This window comes from Oncorhynchus nerka, linkage group LG10 (genome assembly GCF_034236695.1).
Source record: "Oncorhynchus nerka isolate Pitt River linkage group LG10, Oner_Uvic_2.0, whole genome shotgun sequence".
NCBI classification, from domain to species: domain Eukaryota; kingdom Metazoa; phylum Chordata; class Actinopteri; order Salmoniformes; family Salmonidae; genus Oncorhynchus; species Oncorhynchus nerka.
Genome location: NC_088405.1, coordinates 60,751,541 through 60,771,183, shown reverse-complemented (window position 1 = coordinate 60,771,183; position 19,643 = coordinate 60,751,541). Strand labels below are relative to the sequence as shown.

The 19,643-nt window shown below is 43.5% G+C and overlaps 1 non-coding gene across 1 annotated transcript; it reads left to right on the top strand.

Moving 5' to 3' along the window:
• The first annotated feature begins 18,785 nt into the window (after positions 1–18,785).
• LOC115136539 (U7 small nuclear RNA) lies at positions 18,786–18,840 on the top strand. The gene has a single exon (XR_003864648.1). It is a non-coding gene; the product is annotated as a U7 small nuclear RNA (small nuclear RNA).
• Positions 18,841–19,643: the final 803 nt, after the last annotated feature.

Genomic DNA, 19,643 nt, shown 5'->3' with positions numbered 1-19,643 from the left:
AGTGGTCAGAAATGTACATACACTCAATTAGTATTTGGTAGCATTGCCTTTAAATTGTTTAACTTGGGTCAAACGTTTTGGGTAGCCTTCCACAAGCTTCCCACAATAAATTGGGTGAATTTTGGCCCGTTCCCCCTGAGCTGGTGTAACTGGGTCAGGTTTGTAGGCCTCCTTGCTTGCACATGTTTTTTCAGTTCTGCCCACAAATTTTCTATAGGATTGAGGTCAGGGCTTTGTGATGGCCACTCTAATACCTTGACTTTGTTGTCCTTAAGCCATTTTGCCACAACTTTGGAAGTATGCTTGTCATTGTCCATTTGGAAGACCCATTCGCGACCAAGCTTTAACTTCCTGACTGATGTCTTGAGATGTTGCTTCAATATATCCACATAATTTCTCATGATGCCATCTATTTTGTGAAGTGCACCAGTCCCTCCTGCAGCAAAGCACCCCCACAACATGATGCTGCCACCCCCGAGCTTCACGGTTGGGATGGTGTTCTTCGGCTTGCAAGCCTCCCCCTTTTTCCTCCAAACATAACGATGGTCACTATGGCCAAACAGTTTTTGTTTCATCAGACCAGAGGACATTTCTTCAAATGTACGATCTTTGTCCACATGTGCAGTTGCAAACCATAATCTGTCTTTCTTATGGTGGCTTTGGAGCAGTGGCTTCTTCCTTGCTGAGCGGCCTTTCAGGTTATGTTCCTTCCTGAGCGGTATGGTGGCTGGTGTTTATACTTGCGTACTATTGTTTGTACAGATGAATGTGGTACCTTCAGGCATTTGGAAATTGCTCCCAAGGATGAACCAGACTTGTGGAGGTCTACAATTGTTTTTCTGAGGTCTTGGCTGATTTATTTTAATTTCTCAATGATGTCAAGCAAAGAGGCACTGAGTTTGAAGGTAGGCCTTGAAATACATCTACAGATACACCTCCAATTGACTCAAATGATGTCAATTAGCCTATCAGAAGCTTCTAAAGCCATGACATAATTTTCTGGAATTTTCAAAACTCTTTATAGGCACAGTTAACTTAGTGTATGTAAACTTCTGACCCACTGGAATTGAGATACAGTGAATTAATCTGTCTGTAAACAATTTTTGGAAAAATTACTTGTCATGCACAAAGTAGATGTCCTAAACAACTTCCCAAAACTATAGATTGTTAGCAAGAAATGTGTGGAGTGGTTGAAAAACGAGTATGTATGTAAACGTCCGACTTCAAGTGTAGCCCCGCTATTGTTATTTACTGCTGTCATTTCATTATTTGTTATTCTTATCTCTTACTTTTTTTGGCATTTTATTTTAAATGCATTGTTGGTTAAGGGCTTGTAAGTAAGCATTTCACACTGTAAGGTGAACCTGTTTTATTCAGCGCATGTGACAAATACGATTTGATTTGAAGTTGAGCCAATGGTTGAGCTAATGGCAAGTTGAGCAAATGTAAGTGTTTTCTTCTGATGCTTAATGCAATTCATTATCGCTGGGATGTGAGGTAACAACGGGGCCTTGCCTATGTTAAAAGTGTTTTAAAAAGTACAAAGTGTTTGTTAGGTGTTAAAACTGTGTTAAAAGATGCTTAAAATGATTAAAAGTCAAAAAAGCAATTTTGATTGTGTTTAGGGAAATAAAGATGGTCATTCAGTACGGAAATTTGTAGAAGCCCTAATTTACTCTGTCCCGTGGCTCTACTAACCCCGTAAGTTGTGTCTGAAGACCACTTTTTCTGGACAAGCTATGTTTTCAAAATTGTTATGTTTATTATTTCTAGGGATGCACAACATACACAAATATTTGTAGATATCTTTGTTGGAAAGAATACTATTTTTTCCTTGACGGAGTGATGCTAAATGTAAAAAATGTCTCAACTTTACCTACTCTCCCCCAATGTGTTTCATTCTATATCTAGAAGACTCCTGATATCTCCAGGAGTGATGAGTATAATTTTTGTCTATCTGTTGTTTTCTAATACTGTCTTTTTGCTAGCTAGGGCGATCTACTTTAAGTGCTGCCTGTCTTACCCACATGGTCATGCGCCATCGCAACCTTTGCTCTCTCTCTCTCTCCCACTACTCTCCTCTTCTTTCCCATCGTCTCTCCATTCTGCTAAATCCCTCCTGTCTCCTGATTCTGCCTCTTCATTTACATTTACATTTAAGTCATTTAGCAGACGCTCTTATCCAGAGCGACTTACAAATTGGTGCATTCACCTTATGACATCCAGTGGAACAGTAGCGCATCTAAATCTTTTAAGGGGGGGGGGGGGGGGTGAGAGGGATTACTTTATCCTAAAAGAGGTGGGGTTTCAGGTGTCTCCGGAAGGTGGTGATTGACTCCGCTGTCCTGGCGTCGTGAGGGAGTTTGTTCCACCATTGGGGGGCCAGAGCAGCGAACAGTTTTGACTGGGCTGGGCGGGAACTGTACTTCCTCAGTGGTAGGGAGGCGAGCAGGCCAGAGGTGGATGAACGCAGTGCCCTTGTTTGGGTGTAGGGCCTGATCAGAGCCTGGAGGTACTGAGGTGCCGTTCCCCTCACAGCTCCGTAGGCAAGCACCATGGTCTTGTAGCGGATGCGAGCTTCAACTGGAAGCCAGTGGAGAGAGCGGAGGAGCGGGGTGACGTGAGAGAACTTGGGAAGGTTGAACACCAGACGGGCTGCGGCGTTCTGGATGAGTTGTAGGGGTTTAATGGCACAGGCAGGGAGCCCAGCCAACAGCGAGTTGCAGTAATCCAGACGGGAGATGACGAGTGCCTGGATTAGGACCTGCGCCGCTTCCTGTGTGAGGCAGGGTCGTACTCTGCGGATGTTGTAGAGCATGAACCTACAGGAACGGGCCACCGCCTTGATGTTAGTTGAGAACGACAGGGTGTTGTCCAGGATCATGCCAAGGTTCTTAGCGCTCTGGGAGGAGGACACAATGGAGTTGTCAACCGTGATGGCGAGATCATGGAACGGGCAGTCCTTCCCTGGGAGGAAGAGCAGCTCCGTCTTGCCGAGGTTCAGCTTGAGGTGGTGATCCGTCATCCACACTGATATGTCTGCCAGACATGCAGAGATGCGATTCGCCACCTGATCATCAGAAGGGGGAAAGGAGAAGATTAATTGTGTGTCGTCTGCATAGCAATGATAGGAGAGACCATGTGAGGTTATGACAGAGCCAAGTGACTTGGTGTATAGCGAGAATAGGAGAGGGCCTAGAACAGAGCCCTGGGGACACCAGTGGTGAGAGCACGTGGTGTGGAGACGGATTCTCGCCACGCCACCTGGTAGGAGCGACCTGTCAGGTAGGACGAATCCAAGCGTGGGCCGCGCCGGAGATGCCCAACTCGGAGAGGGTGGAGAGGAGGATCTGATGGTTCACAGTATCGAAGGCAGCCGATAGGTCTAGAAGGATGAGAGCAGAGGAGAGAGAGTTAGCTTTAGCAGTGCGGAGCGCCTCCGTGATACAGAGAAGAGCAGTCTCAGTTGAATGACTAGTCTTGAAACCTGACTGATTTGGATCAAGAAGGTCATTCTGAGAGAGATAGCGGGAGAGCTGGCCAAGGACGGCACGTTCAAGAGTTTTGGAGAGAAAAGAAAGAAGGGATACTGGTCTGTAGTTGTTGACATCGGAGGGATCGAGTGTAGGTTTTTTCAGAAGGGGTGCAACTCTCGCTCTCTTGAAGACAGAAGGGACGTAGCCAGCGGTCAGGGATGAGTTGATGAGCGAGGTGAGGTAAGGGAGAAGGTCTCCGGAAATGGTCTGGAGAAGAGAGGAGGGAATAGGGTCAAGCGGGCAGGTTGTTGGGCGGCCGGCCGTCACAAGACGCGAGATTTCATCTGGAGAGAGGGGGGAGAAAGAGGTCAGAGCGCAGGGTAGGGCAGTGTGAGCAGAACCAGCGGTGTCGTTTGACTTAACAAACGAGGATCGGATGTCGTCGATCTTCTTTTCAAAATGGTTGACGAAGTCATCTGCAGAGAGGGAGGAGGGGGAGGGGAGGAGGATTCAGGAGGGAGGAGAAGGTTGCAAAGAGCTTCCTAGGGTTAGAGGCAGATGCTTGGAATTTAGAGTGGTAGAAAGTGGCTTTAGCAGCAGAGAGAGAAGAGGAAAATGTAGAGAGGAGGGAGTGAAAGGATGTCAGGTCCGCAGGGAGGCGAGTTTTCCTCCATTTCCGCTCGGCTGCCCGGAGCCCTGTTCTGTGAGCTCGCAATGAGTCGTTGAGCCACGGAGCGGGAGGGGAGGACCGAGCCGGCCTGGAGGATAGGGGACATAGAGAGTCAACGGATGCAGAAAGGGAGGAGAGGAGGGTTGAGGAGGCAGAATCAGGAGATAGGTTGGAGAAGGTTTGAGCAGAGGGAAGAGATGATAGGATGGAAGAGGAGAGAGTAGCGGGGGAGAGAGAGCGAAGGTTGGGACGGCGCGATACCATCCGAGTAGGGGCAGTGTGGGAAGTGTTGGATGAGAGCGAGAGGGAGAAGGATACAAGGTAGTGGTCGGAGACTTGGAGGGGAGTTGCAATGAGGTTAGTGGAAGAACAGCATCTAGTAAAGATGAGGTCGAGCGTATTTCCTGCCTTGTGAGTAGGGGGGGAAGGTGAGAGGGTGAGGTCAAAAGAGGAGAGGAGTGGAAAGAAGGAGGCAGAGAGGAATGAGTCAAAGGTAGACGTGGGGAGGTTAAAGTCGCCCAGAACTGTGAGAGGTGAGCCGTCCTCAGGAAAGGAGCTTATCAAGGCATCAAGCTCATTGATGAACTCTCCGAGGGAACCTGGAGGGCGATAAATGATAAGGATGTTAAGCTTGAAAGGGCTGGTAACTGTGACAGCATGGAATTCAACAATACTCTTCTCCTTTTCCGCATCCTATGACTCGCACTGTCCTCTTTCCTCCTGGCCAGCTCGACCCTCCCCTCCTGCTCCATGGCTGGTTGACTCATTGCGATCTTACAGAACAGGGCTGCGGGCAGCTGAGTGAAAATTGAGGAAAACTATACTTCCAGAGGACCTATCATCCTTCTACCCTCTCCTCTCTATCTTCTCTTCCTCTGTATTTGCCACATTCTATCACTCCTCATTCACTCACACAGAACTACCCTACGCCTTGAACTCTTTCTCCCCTTTCTCCAGATTAAATCTTGTGACTAGTGAGGTCTGGCTGCCCGACAACATGCCCACTCGACCCCATCCCCTCCTCCCTTCTCCAGACCATCTCTGGAGACCTTTTTCCATTCCTCACTTCCTTCATCAACTCATTCCTGACGACTGGGACCCTCTGACATCAAAATGGCCCGAGTCGCTCCCCTCCTCAAGAAAAACAACACTTGACTCCTCTGACGACAAAAACTACAGACCGGTATCCCATTCTTTTCTTTCCAAAACAAACACTTGAGTGTGCTGTCTCTGACCAACTCTCGCTATCTTTCAACCAATCAAAGAACCTTGACTTGACCCTGGATAACACCCTGTCATTCTCTGCAAACATCAAAGAAGTGACTCGCTCCTGCAGGTTCATGCTCTACAACATCTGTAGAACATTATCCTACCTGACACAGGAAGCTACGCAGTTCTTATTCGAGGCATTTGTCATCTCCAGTCTGGACTACTGTAACTCGCTGTTGGCTGGGCTCCACGCTTTTGCCATCAAACTCCTGCAACTTATCCAGAATGCTGCAGCCCACCTGGTGTTCAACCTTCCCAAGTTCTCCCATGTTATCCGGCTCCTTCCAACACTCCATTGGCTTCCAGTCGAAGCTCACATCCACTACAAGACCATGGTATTTGCCTACTGAGCAGCAAGAGAAACTGCCCCTCCCTACCTTCAGGCTACACTCAAACCGTACATCCTAACCCGAGCACTCCATTCTGCCACCTCCAGCCTCTTGGCCCTCCGACCCCTATGGAAGGGCAGCTCGTGCTCAGCCCAGTCCAAGGTCTTCTCTGTCCTGGCACCTCAACTGTGGAACCAGCTTCCCCTTGAAGCTAGGACAGCAGAGTCCATGCCCATCTTCGGAAAACATCTGAAACCCAACCTCTTCAAAGAGTATTTTAAATAATCTCACAGCACCCCTCCTCGCACCCCTTCTCAACCGATCTGACCCACCCCAACCCCCACTAAAAAAGAAAAAGCGAAATAATGCCTTTCATGAATTAACACTCACACTTTACTCCCCCCTGATAGGTACTTTACAGAGGAGAAATTTACTTTGATTTTGATATGTGGTTGTCCCACCTAGCTATCCTAAGATGAATGCCCTTAACTGTAAGTCGCTCTGGATAAGTGCTTCTGCTAAATTACTCAAATGTAAAAATGTCATGCCTGCTAACAATTTGAATTATCAATGCGATTCCACTGTCCCACAGCCCAGCCAGGGACGTGTCTAGACATTATTTCCCAATGCTACTAGGCTAGCATTTGGTTCGCAAAAGTTTGTCTAAACTTTGCTGCCTACCTCTCTGACCTGTGCAACAATGTTGATTTCTTTATTTTATCTCCACCGTGCCATAGAGTAGAATGTCCAATCAAAAATACATACGACCAACGGTAATATAATACGTTTATTTTTATTTATTTTTTACTTTTTCCCCTTTTTTGTGATATCCAATTGGTATTACAGTCTTGTCCCATCGCTGCAACTCCCGTACGGACTCAGAAGAGGCGAAGGTCGAGAGCCGTGCTTCCCCAGAAACACAACCCAGCCAAGCCGCACTGCTTCTTGACACAATGCCCACTTAACCCGGAAGCCAGCCGCATCAATGTGTCGGAGGAAACATCATACACCTGGCAATTGTGTCAGCGTGCATTGCGCCTAGCACGCCACAGGAGTCGCTAGTGGGTGATGGCACACAAACATCCCTGCCGGCCAAACCCTCCGCTAACGCGGACGACACTGGGCCAATTGTGCGCCGCCCCATGGCTGCGACAGAGCCTGGACTCGATCTCTAGTGGCACAGCTAGCAATGCCGTGCAGTGCCTTAGACCACTGCGTCTCTCATGAGGCGAATAGATAGTTTTTTATGCTCGAAATGTGAAATGAATATGGTTGATTTTTAAGGTTAGGGAAAAGTGCAGTGAATAGTGCCACTTTCTAGGATGTCAATATAAATTAATGTGTTTATGGTTGTTTGTAATTTTGTCTTGCCTTTTCGTCATTATATGTGTTATTTGTTTTTGCCATCAAGGAACAATTTGGAAACAAGCATTTTAAATTAGTCATTTTAAGTGATATCCTTTGAGTCCACATTGTATATTTTGTTGTATATGTCTGTTACCCCAAATGTAATTACATTTATTTCAACACATACAGTGGGAGGAATTACCTGGATTTCTGCATAAATCATAAAAGTCACAACAATAGACAAACACAGTATGCTTAAACTAATAACACAAACAAATATAATTTTTCATGTCTATTGAACACACTGTAAACATTCACAGTGCAGGTTGGAAAAAGTATGTGAACCCTTGGATTTAATAACAGGTTGACCCTCCTTTGGCAGCAATAACCTCAACCAAATGTTTTCTGTAGTTGCGGATCAGACCTGCACAACGGTCAGGAGGACTTTTTGACCATTCTTCTTTACAAAACTGTTTGAGTTTCACAATATTCTTGGGATGTCTGGTGTGAACCGCTCTCTTGAGGTCATGCCACATCTCAACCGGGTTGAGGTTAGGACTGACTGGGCCACTCCAGAAGGCGTATTTTCTTCTGTTCAAGCCATTCTGTTGTTGATTTACCTCAGTCTTTTGGGTTGTTGTCCTGTTGCATCACCTAACTTCTGTTGAGCTTCAATTGTCGGACATATAGCCTTACATTCTCCTGCTAAATGTCTTGATAAACTTGGGAATACGTTTTTCCAGTGATGATAGCAAGCTCTCCAGGCCTTGAGGCACCAAAGCAGCCTCCACCATAGTTTACAGTCGGGATTAGGTTATGATGTTGGTGTGCAGTGCATTTTTTTCTCCACACATAGTGTTGTGCGTTCCTTCCAAACAACACAACTTTGGTTTAATTTGTCCACGGAATATTTTGCCAGTAGCGCTATGGAACATCCAGGTGCTTTTGCAAACTTCAGATTTACAGCATTGTTATTTTTGGACAGCAGTGACTTCTTCCATGGTGTCTTCCCATGAACACCATTATTGTTTTACGCACTGTAGACTCGTCAACAGAGATGTTAGTATGTTCCAGAGATTTCTGTAAGTCTTTAGCTGACACGCTAGGATTCTTCTTAACCTCATTGAGCATTCTGCGCTGTGCTCTTGCAGTCATCTTTGCAGGATGGTGTAACGGTTTTCTTCCGTTGAAGGAGAGGAGGACCAAAATGCAGCGTGGTTAGTGTTCAACATGTTTAATAAGGACAATAAATGTGGGAAAAAAACGAAACAGTCCTATCTGGTGCATAGACACAAAGACAGAAGACAACCACCCACAAAACCCAACACAAAACAGGCTACCTAAATATGGTTCCCAATCAGAGACAATGACAAACACCTGCCTCTGATTGAGAACCATATCAGGCCAAACAACAAACCCAACATAGAAACACAAAACATAGAATGCCCACTCAGCTCACGTCCTGACCAACACTAAAACAAAGAAAACACAAAAGAACTATGGTCAGAACGTGACAGATGGCCACTCCTAGGGCGAGTAGCAACAGTGCTGAAATTTCTCCATTTATAGACAATTTGTCTTACCGTGGACTGACTTTTAGAGATACCTTTGTAACCCTTTCCATCTTTATGCAAGGCAACAATTATTAAGAGATCTATATTGTTCGAGGCATGGTTCACATCAGGCACTGCTTCTTGTGAATAGTAAACTAACATTTTGTGAGTGGTTTTTATGGGGCAGGCCACTCTAACCAAAATCTCCAAACTCGTCTCATTGATTCGACTCCAGATTAGTTGACTCCAGACTCCAATTAGCTTTTGGAGAAGTCATTAGCCTAGGCGTTCACATACTTTTTCCAACCTACACTGTGAATGTTTACATGATATATACATGATATATATTCAATATTGACCAGAAAAATACAATTATTTGTGTGTTATTAGTTTAAGCACACACTGTGTGTGTGTATTGTTGTGACATAGATCAGATCAAATTTTATGTCAAATTTTTGCAGAAATCCAGGTCATTCAAAAGGGTTCACATACTTTTTCTTGCCATTGTAGGTTGTAATATGCATCGTACCCATGCACCGCTACTGTTAATGAAATGTTAGAGAAAGATCCCACTGAACGACTCAGAACATGAATAATGTACTTTCTAACATACGGAAGTTAAATTTGATCACTCTGGGCAGGGTGGGTGGGCACCCTACATACTAGAGCGAATGAACGTGACAAGACTGACAGCTTCTCTGAGCCAGGCAAATACATTTATCAGGAACATTAATGGCAATAGAAACAAAGGTAAAATAAATAAAAATGCACATAGTTTGCTGTCATTTCAACTCCTTGGCAACCTTTTTTGCTTAGAACTTTGGATAGCAGCCATGCCAATAGAATGGACGACCAGCTCGTTTGGCTAGCAACTTCAGAATCTAAGAATTAACAACAGGCATTTGCCCGGATTATATCGTGAGGGGGAAGGATGAAATAAAAGGAATTTACTCATTTAAACAGCTCTTAGTCGGGAGTGATCATACGATAATCCCCGGGTTGTAATGCCTTATTGCTAGCCTAGCCCTGTTTCACTGTAGAGTTTTGATGACTCAACATATTTCACTCTCACCTTTGTGACAGCATAGCTAGCACATTGCGCTTTGTTATTTTGCACTTAATGTAATGTTATTTATACCGTCTCACATGCTGCACTCTGCTTTTCATATGAAGGCCAGATTGAATGCATACATTTGTCCTCTGGCAGGACTCTTTTTTTTCTCCTGTGACAAAATCACAAAATATAGTTAAGCTTGAGGAATTTAAATACATGTTCTGAGCATTTTGATTATGTTGCATTAATTGAGGGAAGTCACGTTCTTTCCCATCAGTGAGGGGAGCAACAGTATCCCCTTCTCCTGCCAGCGTTGTTTACTGAGATATTATGGTGCATGCTATGTGCCCGCATGTACCTGGCTGCTGATGAGTCTCCTTCCCATACCACCTGGAGCCAGAGCATATTTCACAAGTCAGACAGAACCACAATCAATCAGAAACCATCCCCCGCCGAGCCTCAGCGCCCTGGAAATATTCCCTAAAAGCTGCAGCCAATTCCTCTTTACTGAACCCCCAATCCCGCTTTGGGCACACATGTTTTCCGCTATTGAGAATCCCTCTCCCAATATTCCAGTCTAAACGTAGCCCTTGGTAAGGTAACCAAGCCTCTGCTCTGCCTGACAGGAATGCGAAAAGAGATGTGCTTTTCCACGACTGAGATTCCTCCCTCCTGCCACCGCTTTCCCTCGGTACACATATAACTGATCCTTAAATCTTTAAACTGAGACCATCTGTCAAAAGCTGTAAAGACTTAATATTCCTGTGCCAGTCAGAATAGGACCATGACGCTCAAAGGCTGGAAAATCCCCTTGAAGGAGCCCCTCGAGTAACAGACAAGGTCTTACATTCTCTATCACCTTTGTGACTAAAAACCCCTACAAGCTAATACCACAACTTTACGGTGTCTCTAAAATCTAAAATCTGTCATTAAAAATCTAACTTGTGGTCGTCTCAGTGACTTTAGCAAATGTATATTTTCATTTCACTTTTTTTTTTCAGTCAAATTAATTTGGCGGTGATATTTAAAACCAATCACCTTGATTAACATATGGCCCTGGCCTCCACATAATATTATTTAAATTAGATATGCTTTAGGTTGCCTGCCTCCCAGGTGGGTCCATAGAAAGGCAGAGATATTCTCTACTCCTTTTCCAAATACCGGAAATTGTTGTGTGCCTAGTGTTGCAGACCAAGTGGTGTTTGCTAATTAGCCGAGCCATTAGTGAATGAAGATAATCATTCCTCAAATATGTTGGTCAAATTAGACAACATGCTTATGGTCATCTTAAAATCTCTTGCTCAGAGAAACCACACAGAGGGATACAGTAAAATGGCTGAGCTGAAATGTCCTGGGGCCTGGAGCCTAAAACATCTCTGGTGGCAGCCTCGTAAAGCTGGGCATGATTCATCCTTGCCTCAATGCTTCCTTTTTATACAGTACAGTGACACCGTAGCTAATATGATCATATTGCAGTGCTTTAGTTTCACTGTACAATCTTACATTTTAAAACATGATAAACAAGTGTTAAGAGCGTTGTATTTAAAGGTCCTATATTTCTGGGGAAATGAATTCAAGGTCAACTAACGTTTTACTTTACTCCCTTTGTAGTAGGCTTTACTAGTAGGTACAAAGCAATTGACCTCAAACCTTTATATTTCTGTTGTATATAGTAGCTACCATCTATACAGACAGCTCCAACAAACCAGAGTGACATAGGCTATTAACCAATTTAGCCAAGATACACAAGCCATAGCCTCCGATGGAGGCATACTTCATATCATCTGACAAAATGACACACTGCTCAGCTCAGCTCAGCCATAGACTGATGTAGAATTCACAGTTAAAACCAACAGGTGGCACTAAAATAACAATATACGGACACCAGTGGCGGTCGGTGACGTTTAAGATGAGGGAGGGTGATCATTATTTTTATGAGCATTGCCTTATATTACAGCATATTGGATGACTGCCATTCATATTCCATTCACCCAGATCAATGTATCATCGATAGGTTTAGAATAATACATACTCAAATTCTCACTATACCCATCATGAGTTTGCTACAACCTAACTTATGAATAAAAGTTTACAACAGCACAGGTCGAGAGAAACATTTGAGTAATCAAGGTTACAGACATTCAATACCGCCTTGCACACACTTGCCTGCATCTAGCTGATCTAGGGTGTAATCATTAGTCCAACAGTTGCAAACGAGAGTTTCTATTGGAAAATGAATGTTTATCCCAGAGTCGGTGGAATGAATACACCCCTGGTCACACACAAACAAAGTCATAGCAGCCACATACAAACGGCATGATCATTTTGCTTGTTGTATAATTCCTCTCGTATCCCTCTCTGTGACCAGATGAAAAACTCTTTCCAAGCCATACCTTCATATCATAATCGCTAACCGCTACACACAGCCTACATCATAGTCAACATAGCTACTAAACTCAGCAAAAAAAGAAACGTCCCTTTTTCAGGACCCTGACATTCAAAAATACTTTGTAAAAATCCCAAAAACTTCACAGATCTTCATTGTAAAGGGTTTAAACACTGTTTCCCATGCTTGTTCAATGAACTATAAACAATTAATGAACATGCACCTGTGGAACGGTCATTAACCTCTTCCCTCTACTCGGGACGCTTGCGTCCCAACTAGAGCTCTGGAAATGCAAATGCGCTACGCTAAATGCTAATAGTATTAGTTAAAACTCAAACGTTCATTAAAATACACATGCAGGGTATCGAATTAAAGCTACACTCGTTGTGAATCCAGGCAAGTGTCAGATTTTTAAAATGCTTTTCGGCGAAAGCATGAGAAGCTATTATCTGATAGCATGCAACAATACACTACAACACAAAAGACCCGCAGGGGACGTAAACAAAATAATTAGCATTTCGGCGTTACACAAACCGCACAATAAAATAGAAAACATTCATTACCTTTCACCATCTTCTTTGTTGGCACTCCTAGATGTCCCATAAACACTATTGGGTCTTTATTTCGATTAAATCGGTCCATATAAAGCCTAGATATCGTTATATGTAGACTGTGTGATAAATGAAAAAAACATCGTTTCAAAACGTAACGTAATTTTTTTAAATTCAAAAAGTCGACGATAAACTTTCACAAAACACTTCGAAATACTTTTGTAATGCAACTTTAGGTATTAGTAAACGTTAATAAGCGATAAAATTCATCAGGAGGCGATGTAAAAATCATTAGCTGTCCGTCTGGAAAAATGTCCGGCTAGAAACTCAACCAAAATATCCGGTCCTAGACCTGAAGAAATGCGCTGCCTTGCATGTGTTTGACCAAGAAAAAACTCGTAGGGAAATGACAAGACTCTAGACACCGTGTGGAAGCTGTAGGTACTGCAACCTCAGTCAATTAATTCTGGTTCACCTTTATCAATAGGTTCAAGTTGCGCAGCAATATATTTTTCCATTTTCAGTGATCAGTTTTTCCTGTGCTTTTCGATGTAAATGCCGTTCTGGTAAAGCCACAGCAGTGATTTAACCAGTTTTATAAACGTCTGAGTGTTTTCTATCCACACAGACTAAGCAAATGCATATACTATATTCCTGGCATGAGTAGCAGGGCGCTGAAATGTTGCGCGATTTTTAACAGAATGTTCAAAAAAGTAGAGGGTAGAGGGAAGAGGTTGACACTAACAGCTTATAGATGGTAGGCATTTAAGGTCACAGTTATGAAAACTTAGGACACTAAAGAGGTCATTTGACTGACTCTGAAAAACACCAAAAGAAAGATGCCCAGGGACACTGCTCATCTGCGTACACGTGCCTTAGGTATGCTGCAAGTAGGCATGAGGACTGCAGATGTCCGTACTGTGAGACGCATAAGACAGCGCTACATTGAGACAGGACGGACAGCTGATCGTCCTCGCAGTGGCAGACCACGTTTAACAACACCTGCACAGGATCGGTACATTCGAACATCACACCTGCGGGACAAGTACAAGATGGCAACAACGACTGCCCGAGTTACACCAGGAAAGCACAATCCCTCCATCAGTGCTCAGACTGTCCGCAATAGGCTGAGAGAGAGACTGGACTGAGGGCTTGTAGGCCTGTTGTAAGGCAGGTCCTCACCAGACAACAGGCTCAGAGACATTTTATATCTACAAGCCATCAGACTGCTGAACACTAAAACTGGACTTACCACCTGCTCTGTTTCTCCGCACCTTAGCACACATGGATTCACTCATGAACACACCCACACAGACATGCACACACACACACACGCATCGCTTCTCGTTCTTAGGAAACTTTGCCGTATTAAATCATACATTGTTATTACATACAGCCGGGAAGAACTATTGGATATCAGAGCGGCGGTACCTCACCAGCACTACCAGCATTACAACCAGGAATACGACTTTCCCAAAGCAGATCCTTTGTTCACAAAACCCAAGGCAATTGAACTGATTCCAAAGGCCAACCCAAAACAACGCCAGTGAAAAAGGGGCACTCAGAGCGGTCTTCTGGTATGACTTAGGAGGCGCGCACACCACCCACTGCTACCAAGTATATTACTCGCTAATGTTTAGTCCCTGGATAACAAAGTTGACAAGATCAGGGCAATGGTTTCTTTCCAGAGAGACATCAGGGATTTAAACATACTCTGTTTCACGGAAAGCTCTCTCGGGGTATATTGTTGGAGTTGGTCCAGCCATCTGGATTCTCATTTCATCGCGTCAACAGGAATAAACATCTCTCCGGGAAGAAGGGTGGGGGTGTATGTTTCATGATTAATGACTCATGGTGTAATAGTGATAACATACAGGAACTCTCACCTCCTCCTTGTAGGCTTTTTTGTAATTATTGTTAATCAGGCCTACTACTGTTGGGTTGTCTGCAAACTTGATGATTGAATTGGAGGCATGCGAGGCCACACAGTCATGGGTGAACAGGGAGTACAGGAGTGGGGCTGAGCACGCACCCTTGTGGGGCCCCAGTGTTGAGGATCAGCAAAGTGGAGGTGTTGTTTCCTACCTTCACCACCTGTGGGTGGCCTGTCAGGAAGTCCAGGACCGACTTGCACAGGGCGGGGTTCAGACCCAGGTCCCCAAGCTTAATGATGAGCTTGGAGCTATGGTGTTGAAGGCTGAGCTATTGTCAATTAACATCATTCTTATATAGGTATTCCTCTTGTCCAGATGGGATAGGGAAGTGTGCAGTGCAGTGCGATAGCAATCGTCTGTGGATCGATTATGAAGGTAAGCAAATTGAAGTGGGTCTAGGGTGTCAGGTAAGATGGAGGTGATACGATCCTTGATTAGTCTCTTAAACTTCATGTTGACAGAAGTGAGTGCTACGGGTCGATTGTCATTTAGTTCAGTTAGCTTTGCTTTCTTGGGCACAGGAACAATGATGCACATCTTGAAGCATATGGGGACAGCAGAGATTGAATATGTCCGTAAACACTCCAGCCAGCTGGTCTGTGCATGCTCTGAGGACGCGGCTAGGTATGCCGTCTGGGCCGGAAGCCTTGCGAGGGTTAACACGCTTAAATGTCTTGCTCAAGTTGGTCACTGAGAACGAGAGCCCATAGTCCTTGGGAGTAGGCAGCGTCGGTGGCACTGTGACATCCTCAAAGCTGGCGAAGGAGGTGTTTAGCTTGTCCAGGAGCAAGACGTCTGTGTCTTCCCCTTGTAATCCGTGATTGTCTGTAGACCCTGCAACAAACATCTGAGCCTTTGAATTGTGACTCCACTTTGTCTTTGTACTGACGTTTTGCCTGTTTGATTGCCTTACGGAGGGAATAACTACACTGTTTGTATTCTGCCATATTCCCAGTCACCTTGTCATAGTTAAATGCGATGGTTCGCGCTTTCAGTTTTGCGTGAATGCTGCCATCTATCCACAGTTTCTGGTTTGGGTAGGTTTTAACAGTCACCGTGGGAACAACATCCCCTATACACTTCCTGATGAACTCAGTCACAGTGTCTGTGTATATATCAATGTTATTCTCAGAGACTACCCGGAACATATCCCTGTCAACAATCTTGAAGCATGGATTCTGATTGGACATACCAGCGTTGACTTGACCTTAGCACGGTTACTTCCTGTTTGAGTTTCTGCCTATATGAAGGGAGGAGCAAAATGGAGTCATGATCTGATTTGCCGAAGGGGGGGCATGGGAGGGCCTTGTAGACATCTCGAAAGACAGTGGTCTAGTGTTTTTCCAGAGCGAGTACTACAGTCAATGATGTGTTTGTAGAACGTCGGTAGTGTTCTCCTCAAATTTGCTTTGTTAAAATCCCCAGCTACAAAAAATGCAGCCTCCGGATATGTGGTTTCCAGTTTGCATCAGCTTGGTGGGGAATATACACAGCTGTGACTATAACCGAAGAGAATTATCTTGGGAGGTAATACGGCCGGCATTTGATTGTGAGGTATTCTAGGTTGGGTGAGCAAAAGTACTTGAGTTTCTATATGTTATCACAATCACACCATGAGTAGTTAATCATAAAACATACACCACCACCTTTCTTATTCTGCATGATGAACTGAGAACATAGCTGGGTGTATGGATGGGGACAGTATATCCTGAGAGAGCCATGATTCGGTGAAACAGAATATGTTACAGTCCCTGATGTCTCTCTGGAAGGAGATCCTCGCCCTGAGCTTGTCTACTTTATTGTCCAGAGACCGAACATTAGCGAGTAATATACTTGGAAGTGGTGAATGATGTGCACGCCTCCTGAGTCAGACTAGAAGTCCGCCCCAAATACCTCTTCTCCGCCGGTGGCGTCTTGGAGCTGCCTCTGGGATAAGTTCAATTGCCCTCGGGGTACGAACAAAGGATCCAAATCGGGAAAGTCATATTCCTGGTCGTAATGCTGGTGAGTTACCACCACTCTGATATCCAAAAGTTTTTTCCGACTGTATTTAATAACACAAAAAACATTCTGGGCTAATAATGTAAGAAATAACACACACAAAAATGAAATACTGCAAAGTTGCATAGGAGCTAGAAGCAGAGCTTCCATGCCTGTCGGCGCCATTTTATGACGGTGCCATCCTATGACTGGAGTCAGGAATGGCTGCACGTGTCAATGATTTGAATGGAAAGGAATAAATGCAGACATACCCTGGTGCCTTTCCTGAGATTGTAGTGCAGTTTTAGCAAATTCTGATAATTTGTGCATGAAAACCTCCAGAATCATTGTGAAAAAACATTAGATAACAAATTATTGTTTGCATAAAAGCTTTTTTTGTTAGATTATCCCTGCCTAACCTGACTGCACGTCACTGGTATTTAATCTACATTTAGATGTAGTTTTATGAGACTGACCGCTTACTGCTTACATATGTGTATTTAATATCCATTAGTTATTGGGATGGGTGGTGATCTGAGAGGGCAGTAAGGTTGTCTGACATGTTTTGAGATGCTGGAAATTCAGGCACAGCTTGTCCTTTCAACTGTCTAACATAGTCATTTGTTTTTTAATAATTTAATTTGGCTAATGACAAGCCATACTGAATCAAGCCACATAATACAAACTTGCTTTTGTGAGTTATCTAATAAACAAATTACCCCTTTAAAAATAAATATCCTCATCTCAGAGCAGCACACTCCAACATTGTCACATTTTAAGTCTCTATTTCTATGCTACATTGTTGAATGACAGAAATCAACTGACCAGATGTTTTATGAGAACACTCTTGAAGTACAGCACAGCACTCATCCAGAGTGTCGGTCTGAGAGGACTGCAATTCCACTCCACAGCTCAGATTTAACAAATGGTCTTTTAACCTACCACTTACTGCAAAGGCGGTTTAGCAGTTTAGGGGAAAGAAGATAACAATGACGATCATACACCACTATCATAATTTATCATTTTTTTTCAATAACACAGAATTTTGATTGTATGTTTTATTTATACTTCTCTGAGTGTGCGTGCCAAGAGTCGTGGTACATTTCAGTTTGTTCAAAACACCCAATTCTTCATGAAGCATACAGTTTTTCCCTTTAAAAACTAAGTTAACCAATGAGAAGGCAACATTAGGGTTCTGGGTAGGTACAATATGGGGTTTGTTATAAATGATTAAAAGCATGTCACCTGATTATTTATGTGAAGCTAGCACCAACGCATCATATTTACCCTATATCGTGTCTACGTTAATGTCCAGTTAAATGTCCCTTTGTAACATTAGCCCTATCTCTACAAGTGACTATAGATGTATAGCTAGGAATGTCTGGCCATACAAGCATACAGTATTTATGTCAAGGCAAACCTACGTATCTCTTCCTTAGCACAGTCAAACCCCAAAGAAGAAGATAAAATGTTTACCTCGTCTTGAAAGGTAATTCTGCTTGCAACTGGTGCACAATATTTTTGTCAGTCCATTACTCTACCACTGTATTCATTGCATTCATCAAGGCTATTGTGGAATTAGATTATTGCATCTCTTTCAGTTTGATAGAGTCTAAACCTCTCTCTAAAAGATGATGGGCCTTTTTAAAAAGTGTCCTCTTACTCAGAGCAAAATCTTTCAAAACTGTTGTTGTTTGCATGTCAGCTGATGAATGATTCAGTCTGAAAGACAGGAAGGCCTTGCGTGCCCTGTGGCACAAACAAAGCATGCTGTAATGTAAACTTGTACTATCGGATTTCCCAGACTGTACCCGTGGGGCTGTTTTTACCCTTGGCTCGCTTTCCTTGGCTGTGCAGTGGTACATCAAGAGCACAGGCTAATAATACACTGAGCCGTTTCTGTGTGGCAACCCACATGAAAGTGTTTTACAGTTTACTATAGAACACTACAGTATGTACTGTAGTATACTGTATAATAATATTCTACACACATTAGTATCCCTTAATCATGTGTAGTACTTACTGTAAAATGTTGTAGTATTCTGTAGAATACTACATAATACTACAGTATTATCCCCAAACAGAAACATTGCCCATCCCCCTCCTCCATATCGCAATTTACGCAATTTACGAAAAACCTACATGACTAGACTCTATTGTGTTCCTTAGAGTATATAGAAGAGCAGAAGCATTAACTATCCAGTCAGACCTCAGTCCTACCAACCTAATGGAGATGGAGAATTTGCTCTTTTAGTATTTCTCCAGTAGGTTTCCTGAGGGAGATAGCCTCCACTTCCATGTCAAAGATAATAAAACAAAAACACTATAGTTAATACTACAGTAATGTCTCCATAAACACTACAGTAAACACTACAGTATACTACAATTCACAAAAACACATTAATTACTCTAGTATACCCTTAATACTACAGTTATTTTACTACCGTATTTATACTACAGTTAACTGTAAATACTACAATAGACTACAGTAAATATTACAGTATAGTCCGCAAAAACACTACAGTGAACGTTAAATTAAAATCAGCAAAAGCACTGCAGAGAATACTGTAGTATTTGTGCCATAGTATACTATGAACCACTGCACACATTTAGCTCCAACATGGAGATCATTCAGGGCAGAACGCTGCAGCTGTACTTTGAATTAGATCATGGGTTACTTGTCTTTCCTCTACGTTTCCCACTTCCTACAGGGGAGGGCAGTTAGACGTGACAGCTCAGGCCACACTGGTTTCTAAACGTAATGTAATTTGGTCAAGTAATGAGCGTACCACAGGACGTTGGTGGCACCTTAATTGGGGAGGACTGGCTCATGGTAATGGCTGGGGCGGAAGTAGTGGAATGGTATTAAATACATCAAACACATGGTTTCCATGTGTTTGATGCCATTCCATTTGCTCCGCTCCAGACATTATTATGAGCCGTCCTCCCATCAGCAGCCTCCACTGGAGTGAACCCACATAAAAAACTACTACAGTTTACTATAGAATACTACAGTACTTACTATAGAATTCTGTAGTAAACGGTAGTATACTGTAGAATATTATACTACACACTGTAGTATCCCTCAATCATG